This window comes from Hydractinia symbiolongicarpus, chromosome 13 (assembly GCF_029227915.1).
Source record: "Hydractinia symbiolongicarpus strain clone_291-10 chromosome 13, HSymV2.1, whole genome shotgun sequence".
Classification (NCBI taxonomy): Eukaryota; Metazoa; Cnidaria; class Hydrozoa; order Anthoathecata; family Hydractiniidae; genus Hydractinia; species Hydractinia symbiolongicarpus.
The window spans coordinates 3743752-3756259 of NC_079887.1; the positions used below are offsets into that span (position 1 = coordinate 3743752).

Consider the following 12508-nt stretch of genomic DNA (forward strand, 5'->3'; position numbering starts at 1 on the left):
ACGAAAACCTGCGATTTCCCGTAAATCCCTGACTCGGCCCGTATAGTCGAATGTTTACAAAGAAAGTACCCTGTGAGTAAACTCTTTTCCAGAACGATTTTTTAAATTATTATTTCACCACTAAAGCCCATGAGACTTGTAGTTTTTAAAAATGTTTTCATTTTTGATGAGACGCTAAATAAAAGGAGTTTAATCGCCGGCAAAGGAAAACCTGCGATTTCCCGTAAATCCCGGACTCGGCCCGTATAGTCATAAGTACACAAAGAAAGTACCCAGGGAGTAAACTCATTTCCCGAACGATTTTTTATATTATTATTTCACCACTAAAGCCCATGAGACTTGTAGTTTTTAAAATTGTTTTCAATTTTGATGAGACGCTGAATAAAAGGAGTTTAATCGCCGGCAAAGGAAAACATGCGATTTCCCGTAAATCCCGGACTCGGCCCGTATAGTCATAAGTACACAAAGAAAGTACCCAGGGAGTAAACTCATTTCCCGAACGATTTTTTATATTATTATTTCACCACTAAAGCCCATGAGACTTGTAGTTTTTACAAATGTTTTCATTTTTGATGAGACGCTGAATGAAAGGAGTTTAATCGCCGGCAAACGAAAACCCGCCATTTCCCGTAAACCCCGGACTCGGTCCGTATAGTCAAAAGTATACAAAGAAAGTACCCAGGGAGTAAACTCATTTCCAGAACGATTTTTTAAATCATCTTTTCACCACTAAAACGCATGAGATTTGTAGTTTTCAAAAATGTTTTCATTTTTGATGAGACGCTTAATGAAAGAGGTTTAATCGCCGGCAAACGAAAACCCGCGATTTCCCGTAAATCCCGGGCTTGGCCCGCATAGTCTAATGTATACAAAGAAAGTACCCAGGGAGTAAACTAATTTGTCGAACGATTTTTTAATTTTTTTTTCATCACTAAAACGCATGAGACTTGTAGTTTTCAAAAATGTTTTCATTTTTGATGAGACGCTTAATGAAGGAGGTTTAATCGCCGGCAAACGAAAACCCGCGATTTCCCGTAAATCCCGGGCTTGGCCCGCATAGTCGAATGTATACAAAGAAAGTACCCAGGGAGTAAACTCATTTCCCGAACGATTTTTTAAATTATTTTTTTACCACTAAAACGCATGAGATTTGTAGTTTTCAAAAATGTTTTCATTTTTGATGAGACGCTTAATGAAAGAGGTTTAATCGCCGGCAAACGAAAACCCGCGATTTCCCGTAAATCCCGGGCTTGGCCCGCATAGTCTAATGTATACAAAGAAAGTACCCAGGGAGTAAACTAATTTGTCGAACGATTTTTTAATTTTTTTTTCATCACTAAAACGCATGAGACTTGTAGTTTTTAAAAATGTTTTCATTTTTGATGAGACGCCAAATAAAAGAAGTTTAATCGCCGGCAAAGGAAAACCTGCGATTTCCCGTAAATCCCGGACTCGGCCCGTATAGTCATAAGTACACAAAGAAAGTACCCAGGGAGTAAGCTCATTTCCCGAACGATTTTTTATATTATTATTTCACCACTAAAGCCCATGAGACTTGTAGTTTTTAAAAATGTTTTCATTTTTGATGAAACGCTAAATAAAAGGAGTTTAATCGCCGGCAAACGAAAACCTGCGATTTCCCGTAAATCCCTGACTGGGCCCGTATAGTCGAATGTATACAAAGAAAGTACCCTGTGAGTAATCTCATTTCCAGAACGATTTTTTAAATTATTATTTCACCACTAAAGCCCATGAGCCTTGTAGTTTTTAAAAATGTTTTCATTTTTGATGAGACGCTGAATAAAAGAAGTTTAATCGCCGGCAAACAAAAACCTGCGATTTCCCGTAAATTCCGGACTCGGCCCGTATAGTCAAAAGTATACAAAGAAACTACATAGGGAGTAAACTCATTTCCAGAACGATTTTTTAAATTATCTTTTCACCACTAAAACGCATGAGACTTGTAGTTTTCAAAAATGTTTTCATTTTTGATGAGACGCTGAATAAAAGAAGTGTAATCGCCGGCAAACGAAAACCTGCGATTTCCCGTAAATCCCGGACTCGGCCAGTAAAGTCAAAAGTATACAAAGAAAGTAACCAGGGAGTAAACTCATTTCCCGAACGATTTTTCAAATTATTATTTCACCACTAAAGCCCATGAGACTTGTAGTTTTTAAAAATGTTCTCATTTTTGATGAGACGCTGAATAAAAGGAGTTTAATCGCCGGCAAACGAAAACCCGCCATTTCCCGTAAACCCAGGACTCGGCCCGTATAGTTGAATGTATACAAAGAAAGTACCCAGGGAGTAAACTCATTTCCCGAACGATTTTTTCAATTTTTTTTTCACCACTAAAACGCATGAGACTTGTAGTTTTCAAAAATGTTTTCATTTTTGATGAGACGCTTAATAAAAGAGGTTTAATCGACGGCAAACGAAAACCCGCGATTTCCCGTAAATCCTTGGCTTGGCACGTATAGTCTAATGTATACAAAGAAAGTACCCAGGGAGTAAACTAATTTGTCGAACGATTTTTTAATTTTTTTTTCATCACTAAAACGCATGAGACTTGTAGTTTTTAAAAATGTTTTCATTTTTGATGAGACGCCAAATAAAAGAAGTTTAATCGCCGGCAAAGGAAAACCTGCGATTTCCCGTAAATCCCGGACTCGGCCCGTATAGTCATAAGTACACAAAGAAAGTACCCAGGGAGTAAGCTCATTTCCCGAACGATTTTTTATATTATTATTTCACCACTAAAGCCCATGAGACTTGTAGTTTTTAAAAATGTTTTCATTTTTGATGAAACGCTAAATAAAAGGAGTTTAATCGCCGGCAAACGAAAACCTGCGATTTCCCGTAAATCCCTGACTGGGCCCGTATAGTCGAATGTATACAAAGAAAGTACCCTGTGAGTAATCTCATTTCCAGAACGATTTTTTAAATTATTATTTCACCACTAAAGCCCATGAGCCTTGTAGTTTTTAAAAATGTTTTCATTTTTGATGAGACGCTGAATAAAAGAAGTTTAATCGCCGGCAAACAAAAACCTGCGATTTCCCGTAAATCCCGGACTCGGCCCGTATAGTCAAAAGTATACAAAGAAACTACATAGGGAGTAAACTCATTTCCAGAACGATTTTTTAAATTATCTTTTCACCACTAAAACGCATGAGACTTGTAGTTTTCAAAAATGTTTTCATTTTTGATGAGACGCTGAATAAAAGAAGTGTAATCGCCGGCAAACGAAAACCTGCGATTTCCCGTAAATCCCGGACTCGGCCAGTAAAGTCAAAAGTATACAAAGAAAGTAACCAGGGAGTAAACTCATTTCCCGAACGATTTTTTAAATTATTATTTCACCACTAAAGCCCATAAGACTTGTAGTTTTTAAAAATGTTCTCATTTTTGATGAGACGCTGAATAAAAGGAGTTTAATCGCCGGCAAACGAAAACCCGCCATTTCCCGTAAACCCAGGACTCGGCCCGTATAGTTGAATGTATACAAAGAAAGTACCCAGGAAGTAAACTCATTTCCCGAACGATTTTTTCAATTTTTTTTTCACCACTAAAACGCATGAGACTTGTAGTTTTCAAAAATGTTTTCATTTTTGATGAGACGCAGAATAAAAGAAGTTTAATCGCCGGCAAACGAAAACCCGCGATTTCCCGTAAATCCCGGGCTTGGCCCGTATAGTCAAAAGTATACAAAGAAAGTACCCAGGGAGTAAACTCATTTCCAGAACGATTTTTTAAATTATTTTTTAACCACTAAAACACATAAGACTTGTAGTTTTCAAAAATGTTTTTATTTTTGATGAGACGCAGAATAAAAGAAGTTTAATCGCCGGCAAACGAAAACCCGCGATTTCCCGTAAATCCCGGGCTTGGCCCGTATATTCAAAAGTATACAAAGAAAGTACCCAGGGAGTAAACTCATTTCCCGAACGATTTTTTAAATTATTTTTTCACCACTAAAACGCATGAGACTTGTAGTTTTCAAAAGTGTTTTCATTTTTAATGAGACGCTTAATGAAAGAGGGTTAATCGCCGGCAAACGAAAACTCGCGATTTCCCGTAAATCCCGGGCTTGTCCCGTACAGTCGAATGTATACAAAGAAAGTACCCTGTGAGTAAACTCATTTCTAGAACGATTTTTTAAATTATTATTTCACCACTAAAGCCCATGAGACTTGTAGTTTTTAAAAATGTTTTCATTTTTGATGAGACGCTGAATAAAAGGAGTTTAATCGCCGGCAAACGAAAACTCGCGATTTCCCGTAAATCTCGGGCTTGTCCCGTATAGTCGAATGTATACAAAGAAAGTACCCTGTGAGTAAACACATTTCCAGAACGAATTTTTAAATTATCTTTTCACCACTAAAACGCATAAGACTTGTAGTTTTCAAAAATGTTTTCATTTTTGATGAGACGCTGAATAAAAGAAGTTTAATCGCCCGCAAACGAAAACCTGCGATTTCCCGTAAATCCCGGACTCGGCCCGTATAGTCAAAAGTATACAAAGAAAGTACCCAGGGAGTAAACTCATTTCCCGAACGATTTTTTATGTTATTATTTCACCACTAAAGCCCATGAGACATGTAGTTTTTACAAATGTTTTCATTTTTGATGAGACGCTGAATGAAAGGAGTTTAATCGCCGGCAAACGAAAACCCGCCATTTCCCGTAAACCCCGGACTCGGTCCGTATAGTCAAAAGTATACAAAGAAAGTACCCAGGGAGTAAACTCATTTCCAGAACGATTTTTTAAATTATCTTTTCACCACTAAAACGCATGAGACTTGTAGTTTTCAAAAATGTTTTCATTTTTGATGAGACGCTGAATAAAAGAAGTTTAATCGCCGGCAAAGGAAAACCTGCGATTTCTCGTAAATCCCGGACTCGGCCCGTATAGTCATAAGTACACAAAGAAAGTACCCAGGGAGTAAACTCATTTCCCGAACGATTTTTTATATTATTATTTCACCACTAAAGCCCATGAGACTTGTAGTTTTCAAAAATGTTTTCATTTTTGATGAGACGCTGAATAAAAGAAGTTTAATCGCCGGCAAAGGAAAGCCTGCGATTTCCCGTAAATCCCGGACTCGGCCCGTATAGTCATAAGTACACAAAGAAAGTACCCAGGGAGTAAACTCATTTCCCGAACGATTTTTTATATTATTATTTCACCACTAAAGCCCATGAGACTTGTAGTTTTCAAAAATGTTTTCATTTTTGATGAGACGCTGAATAAAAGAAGTTTAATCGCCCGCAAACGAAAACCTGCGATTTCCCGTAAATCCCGGACTCGGCCCGTATAGTCAAAAGTATACAAAGAAAGTACCCAGGGAGTAAACTCATTTCCCGAACGATTTTTTATGTTATTATTTCACCACTAAAGCCCATGAGACATGTAGTTTTTACAAATGTTTTCATTTTTGATGAGACGCTGAATGAAAGGAGTTTAATCGCCGGCAAACGAAAACCCGCCATTTCCCGTAAACCCCGGACTCGGTCCGTATAGTCAAAAGTATACAAAGAAAGTACCCAGGGAGTAAACTCATTTCCAGAACGATTTTTTAAATTATCTTTTCACCACTAAAACGCATGAGACTTGTAGTTTTCAAAAATGTTTTCATTTTTGATGAGACGCTGAATAAAAGAAGTTTAATCGCCGGCAAAGGAAAACCTGCGATTTCTCGTAAATCCCGGACTCGGCCCGTATAGTCATAAGTACACAAAGAAAGTACCCAGGGAGTAAACTCATTTCCCGAACGATTTTTTATATTATTATTTCACCACTAAAGCCCATGAGACTTGTAGTTTTCAAAAATGTTTTCATTTTTGATGAGACGCTGAATAAAAGAAGTTTAATCGCCGGCAAAGGAAAGCCTGCGATTTCCCGTAAATCCCGGACTCGGCCCGTATAGTCATAAGTACACAAAGAAAGTACCCAGGGAGTAAACTCATTTCCCGAACGATTTTTTATATTATTATTTCACCACTAAAGCCCATGAGACTTGTAGTTTTTAAAAATGTTTTCATTTTTGATGAGACGCTAAATAAAAGGAGTTTAATCGCCGGCAAACGAAAACCTGCGATTTCCCGTAAATCCCTGACTCGGCCCGTATAGTCGAATGTATACAAAGAAAGTACCCTGTGAGTAAACTCATTTCCAGAACGATTTTTTAAATTATTATTTCACCACTAAAGCCCATGAGACTTGTAGTTTTTAAAAATGTTTTCATTTTTGATGAGACGCTAAATAAAAGGAGTTTAATCGCCGGCAAAGGAAAACCTGCGATTTCCCGTAAATCCCGGACTCGGCCCGTATAGTCATAAGTACACAAAGAAAGTACCCAGGGAGTAAACTCATTTCCCGAACGATTTTTTATATTATTATTTCACCACTAAAGCCCATGAGACTTGTAGTTTTTAAAAATGTTTTCAATTTTGATGAGACGCTGAATAAAAGGAGTTTAATCGCCGGCAAACGAAAACCCGCCATTTCCCGTAAATCCCTGACTCGGCCCGTATATTCGAATGTATACAAAGAAAGTACCCTGTGAGTAAACTCATTTCCAGAACGATTTTTTAAATTATTATTTCACCACTAAAGCCCATGAGACTTGTAGTTTTTAAAAATGTTTTCATTTTTGATGAGACCCTAAATAAAAGGAGTTTAATCGCCGGCAAAGGAAAACATGCGATTTCCCGTAAATCCCGGACTCGGCCCGTATAGTCATAAGTACACAAAGAAAGTACCCAGGGAGTAAACTCATTTCCCGAACGATTTTTTATATTATTATTTCACCACTAAAGCCCATGAGACTTGTAGTTTTTACAAATGTTTTCATTTTTGATGAGACGCTGAATGAAAGGAGTTTAATCGCCGGCAAACGAAAACCCGCCATTTCCCGTAAACCCCGGACTCGGTCCGTATAGTCAAAAGTATACAAAGAAAGTACCCAGGGAGTAAACTCATTTCCAGAACGATTTTTTAAATTATCTTTTCACCACTAAAACGCATGAGACTTGTAGTTTTCAAAAATGTTTTCATTTTTGATGAGACGCTAAATAAAAGGAGTTTAATCGCCGGCAAACGAAAACCTGCGATTTCCCGTAAATCCCTGACTCGGCCCGTATAGTCGAATGTATACAAAGAAAGTACCCTGTGAGTAAACTCATTTCCAGAACGATTTTTTAAATTAGTATTTCACCACTAAAGCCCATGAGACTTGTAGTTTTTAAAAATGTTTTCATTTTTGATGAGACGCTAAATAAAAGGAGTTTAATCGCCGGCAAAGGAAAACCTGCGATTTCCCGTAAATCCCGGACTCGGCCCGTATAGTCATAAGTACACAAAGAAAGTACCCAGGGAGTAAACTCATTTCCCGAACGATTTTTTATATTATTATTTCACCACTAAAGCCCATGAGACTTGTAGTTTCTAAAAATGTTTTCAATTTTGATGAGACGCTGAACAAAAGGAGTTTAATCGCCGGCAAACGAAAACCCGCCATTTCCCGTAAATCCCTGACTCGGCCCGTATATTCGAATGTATACAAAGAAAGTACCCTGTGAGTAAACTCATTTCCAGAACGATTTTTTAAATTATTATTTCACCACTAAAGCCCATGAGACTTGTAGTTTTTAAAAATGTTTTCATTTTTGATGAGACCCTAAATAAAAGGAGTTTAATCGCCGGCAAAGGAAAACATGCGATTTCCCGTAAATCCCGGACTCGGCCCGTATAGTCATAAGTACACAAAGAAAGTACCCAGGGAGTAAACTCATTTCCCGAACGATTTTTTATATTATTATTTCACCACTAAAGCCCATGAGACTTGTAGTTTTTAAAAATGTTTTCAATTTTGATGAGACGCTGAATAAAAGGAGTTTAATCGCCGGCAAACGAAAACCCGCCATTTCCCGTAAACCCCGCACTCGGTCCGTATAGTCAAAAGTATACAAAGAAAGTACCCAGGGAGTAAACTCATTTCCCGAACGATTTTTTAAATTATTATTTCACCACTAAAGCCCATGAGACTTGTAGTTTTTAAAAATGTTTTCATTTTTGATGAGACGCTGAATAAAAGGAGTTTAATCGACGGCAAACGAAAACTCGCGATTTCCCGTAAATCCCGGGCTTGTCCCGTATAGTCGAATGTATACAAAGAAAGTACCCTGTGAGTAAACACATTTCCAGAACGATTTTTTAAATTATCTTTTCACCACTAAAACGCATGAGACTTGTAGTTTTCAAAAATGTTTTCATTTTTGATGAGACGCTGAATAAAAGAAGTTTAATCGCCCGCAAACGAAAACCTGCGATTTCCCGTAAATCCCGGACTCGGCCCGTATAGTCAAAAGTATACAAAGAAAGTACCCAGGGAGTAAACTCATTTCCCGAACGATTTTTTATGTTATTATTTCACCACTAAAGCCCATGAGACTTGTAGTTTTTACAAATGTTTTCATTTTTGATGAGACGCTGAATGAAAAGAGTTTAATCGCCGGCAAACGAAAACCCGCCATTTCCCGTAAACCCCGGACTCGGTCCGTATAGTCAAAAGTATACAAAGAAAGTACCCAGGGAGTAAACTCATTTCCAGAACGATTTTTTAAATTATCTTTTCACCACTAAAACGCATGAGACTTGTAGTTTTCAAAAATGTTTTCATTTTTGATGAGACGCTGAATAAAAGAAGTTTAATCGCCGGCAAAGGAAAACCTGCGATTTCCCGTAAATCCCGGACTCGGCCCGTATAGTCATAAGTACACAAAGAAAGTACCCAGGGAGTAAACTCATTTCCCGAACGATTTTTTATATTATTATTTCACCACTAAAGCCCATGAGACTTGTAGTTTTTAAAAATGTTTTCATTTTTGATGAGACGGTAAATAAAAGGAGTTTAATCGCCGGCAAACAAAAACCTGCGATTTCCCGTAAATCCCTGACTCGGCCCGTATAGTCGAATGTATACAAAGAAAGTACCCTGTGAGTAAACTCATTTCCAAAACGATTTTTTAAATTATTATTTCACCACTAAAGCCCATGAGACTTGTAGTTTTTAAAAATGTTTTCATTTTTGATGAGACGCTGAATAAAAGGAGTTTAATCGCCGGCAAAGGAAAACCCGCCATTTCCCGTAAACCCCGCACTCGGTCCGTATAGTCAAAAGTATACAAAGAAAGTACCCAGGGAGTAAACTCATTTCCCGAACGATTTTTTAAATTATTTTTTCACCACTAAAACGCATGAGACTTGTAGTTTTCAAAAATATTTTCATTTTTGATGAGACGCTTAATGCAAGAGGTTTAATCGCCGGCAGTTTTTAAAAATGTTTTCATTTTTGATGAGACGCTGAATAAAAGAAGTTTAATCGCCGGCAAACGAAAACCTGCGATTTCCCGTAAATCCCGGACTCGGCCCGTATAGTCAAAAGTATACAAAGAAAGTAACCAGGGACTAAACTCATTTTCCGAACGATTTTTTATATTATTTTTTCACCACTAAAACGCATGAGACTTGTATTTTTCAAAAATGTTTTCGTTTTTGTTGGCACGCTGAATAAAAGAAGTTTAATCGCCGGCAAACAAAAATCCGCCATTTCCCGTAAATCCCGGACTCGGCCCGTATAGTCATAAGTACACAAAGAAAGTACCCAGGGAGTAAACTCATTTCCCGAACGATTTTTTATATTATTATTTCACCACTAAAGCCCATGAGACTTGTAGTTTTTAAAAATGTTTTCATTTTTGATGAGACGCTGAATAAAAGGAGTTTAATCGACGGCAATCGAAAACTCGCGATTTCCCGTAAATCCCGGGCTTGTCCCGTATAGTCGAATGTATGCAAAGAGAGTACCCTGTGAGTAAACACATTTCCAGAACGATTTTTTAAATTATCTTTTCACCACTAAAACGCATGAGACTTGTAGTTTTCAAAAATGTTTTCATTTTTGATGAGACGCTGAATAAAAGAAGTTTAATCGCCCGCAAACGAAAACCTGCGATTTCCCGTAAATCCCGGACTCGGCCCGTATAGTCAAAAGTATACAAAGAAAGTACCCAGGGAGTAAACTCATTTCCCGAACGATTTTTTATGTTATTATTTCACCACTAAAGCCCATGAGACTTGTAGTTTTTACAAATGTTTTCATTTTTGATGAGACGCTGAATGAAAAGAGTTTAATCGCCGGCAAACGAAAACCCGCCATTTCCCGTAAACCCCGGACTCGGTCCGTATAGTCAAAAGTATACAAAGAAAGTACCAAGGGAGTAAACTCATTTCCAGAACGATTTTTTAAATTATCTTTTCACCACTAAAACGCATGAGACTTGTAGTTTTCAAAAATGTTTTCATTTTTGATGAGACGCTGAATAAAAGAAGTTTAATCGCCGGCAAAGGAAAACCTGCGATTTCCCGTAAATCCCGGACTCGGCCCGTATAGTCATAAGTACACAAAGAAAGTACCCAGGGAGTAAACTCATTTCCCGAACGATTTTTTATATTATTATTTCACCACTAAAGCCCATGAGACTTGTAGTTTTTAAAAATGTTTTCATTTTTGATGAGACGCTAAATAAAAGGAGTTTAATCGCCGGCAAACGAAAACCTGCGATTTCCCGTAAATCCCTGACTCGGCCCGTATAGTCGAATGTATACAAAGAAAGTACCCTGTGAGTAAACTCATTTCCAGAACGATTTTTTAAATTATTATTTCACCACTAAAGCCCATGAGACTTGTAGTTTTTAAAAATGTTTTCATTTTTGATGAGACGCTGAATAAAAGGAGTTTAATCGCCGGCAAAGGAAAACCCGCCATTTCCCGTAAACCCCGCACTCGGTCCGTATAGTCAAAAGTATACAAAGAAAGTACCCAGGGAGTAAACTCATTTCCCGAACGATTTTTTAAATTATTTTTTCACCACTAAAACGCATGAGACTTGTAGTTTTCAAAAATATTTTCATTTTTGATGAGACGCTTAATGCAAGAGGTTTAATCGCCGGCAGTTTTTAAAAATGTTTTCATTTTTGATGAGACGCTGAATAAAAGAAGTTTAATCGCCGGCAAACGAAAACCTGCGATTTCCCGTAAATCCCGGACTCGGCCCGTATAGTCAAAAGTATACAAAGAAAGTAACCAGGGACTAAACTCATTTTCCGAACGATTTTTTATATTATTTTTTCACCACTAAAACGCATGAGACTTGTATTTTTCAAAAATGTTTTCGTTTTTGTTGGCACGCTGAATAAAAGAAGTTTAATCGCCGGCAAACAAAAACCCGCCATTTCCCGTAAATCCCAGACTCGGCCCGTATAGTCATAAGTAGACAAAGAAAGTACCCAGGGAGTAAACTCATTTCCCGAACGATTTTTTATATTATTATTTCACCACTAAAGCCCATGAGACTTGTAGTTTTAAAAAATGTTTTCAATTTTGATGAGACGCTGAATAAAAGGAGTTTAATCGCCGGCAAACGAAAACCCGCCATTTCCCGTAAACCCCGCACTCGGTCCGTATAGTCAAAAGTATACAAAGAAAGTACCCAGGGAGTAAACTCATTTCCCGAACGATTTTTTAAATTATTATTTCACCACTAAAGCCCATGAGACTTGTAGTTTTCAAAAATGTTTTCATTTTTGATGAGACGCTGAATAAAAGGAGTTTAATCGCCGGCAAACGAAAACTCGCGATTTCCCGTAAATCCCGGGCTTGTCCCGTATAGTCGAATGTATACAAAGAAAGTACCCTGTGAGTAAACACATTTCCAGAACGATTTTTTAAATTAACTTTTCACCACTAAAACGCATGAGACTTGTAGTTTTCAAAAATGTTTTCATTTTTGATGAGACGCTGAATAAAAGAAGTTTAATCGCCCGCAAACGAAAACCTGCGATTTCCCGTAAATCCCGGACTCGGCCCGTATAGTCAAAAGTATACAAAGAAAGTACCCAGGGAGTAAACTCATTTCCCGAACGATTTTTTATGTTATTATTTCACCACTAAAGCCCATGAGACTTGTAGTTTTTACAAATGTTTTCATTTTTGATGAGACGCTGAATGAAAGGAGTTTAATCGCCGGCAAACGAAAACCCGCCATTTCCCGTAAACCCCGGACTCGGTCCGTATAGTCAAAAGTATACAAAGAAAGTACCCAGGGAGTAAACTCATTTCCAGAACGATTTTTTAAATTATCTTTTCACCACTAAAACGCATGAGACTTGTAGTTTTCAAAAATGTTTTCATTTTTGATGAGACGCTGAATAAAAGAAGTTTAATCGCCGGCAAAGGAAAACCTGCGATTTCCCGTAAATCCCGGACTCGGCCCGTATAGTCATAAGTAAACAAAGAAAGTACCCAGGGAGTAAACTCATTTCCCGAACGATTTTTTATATTATTATTTCACCACTAAAGCCCATGAGACTTGTAGTTTTTAAAAATGTTTTCATTTTTGATGAGACGCTAAATAAAAGGAGTTTAATCGCCGGCAAACGAAA

The 12508-nt window shown here is 37.6% G+C and overlaps 1 long non-coding RNA gene across 1 annotated transcript in view; it reads left to right on the plus strand.

Annotated features, from left to right (window-relative positions):
• The first annotated feature begins 731 nt into the window (after nt 1-731).
• LOC130623617 (uncharacterized) overlaps nt 732-12508 on the plus strand; it is a 32178-nt gene continuing 20401 nt past the window's right edge. Inside the window, exon 1 of the long non-coding RNA XR_008981150.1 lies at nt 732-2823. This is a non-coding gene — a long non-coding RNA (uncharacterized LOC130623617). The remainder of the gene's footprint in view (nt 2824-12508) is intronic.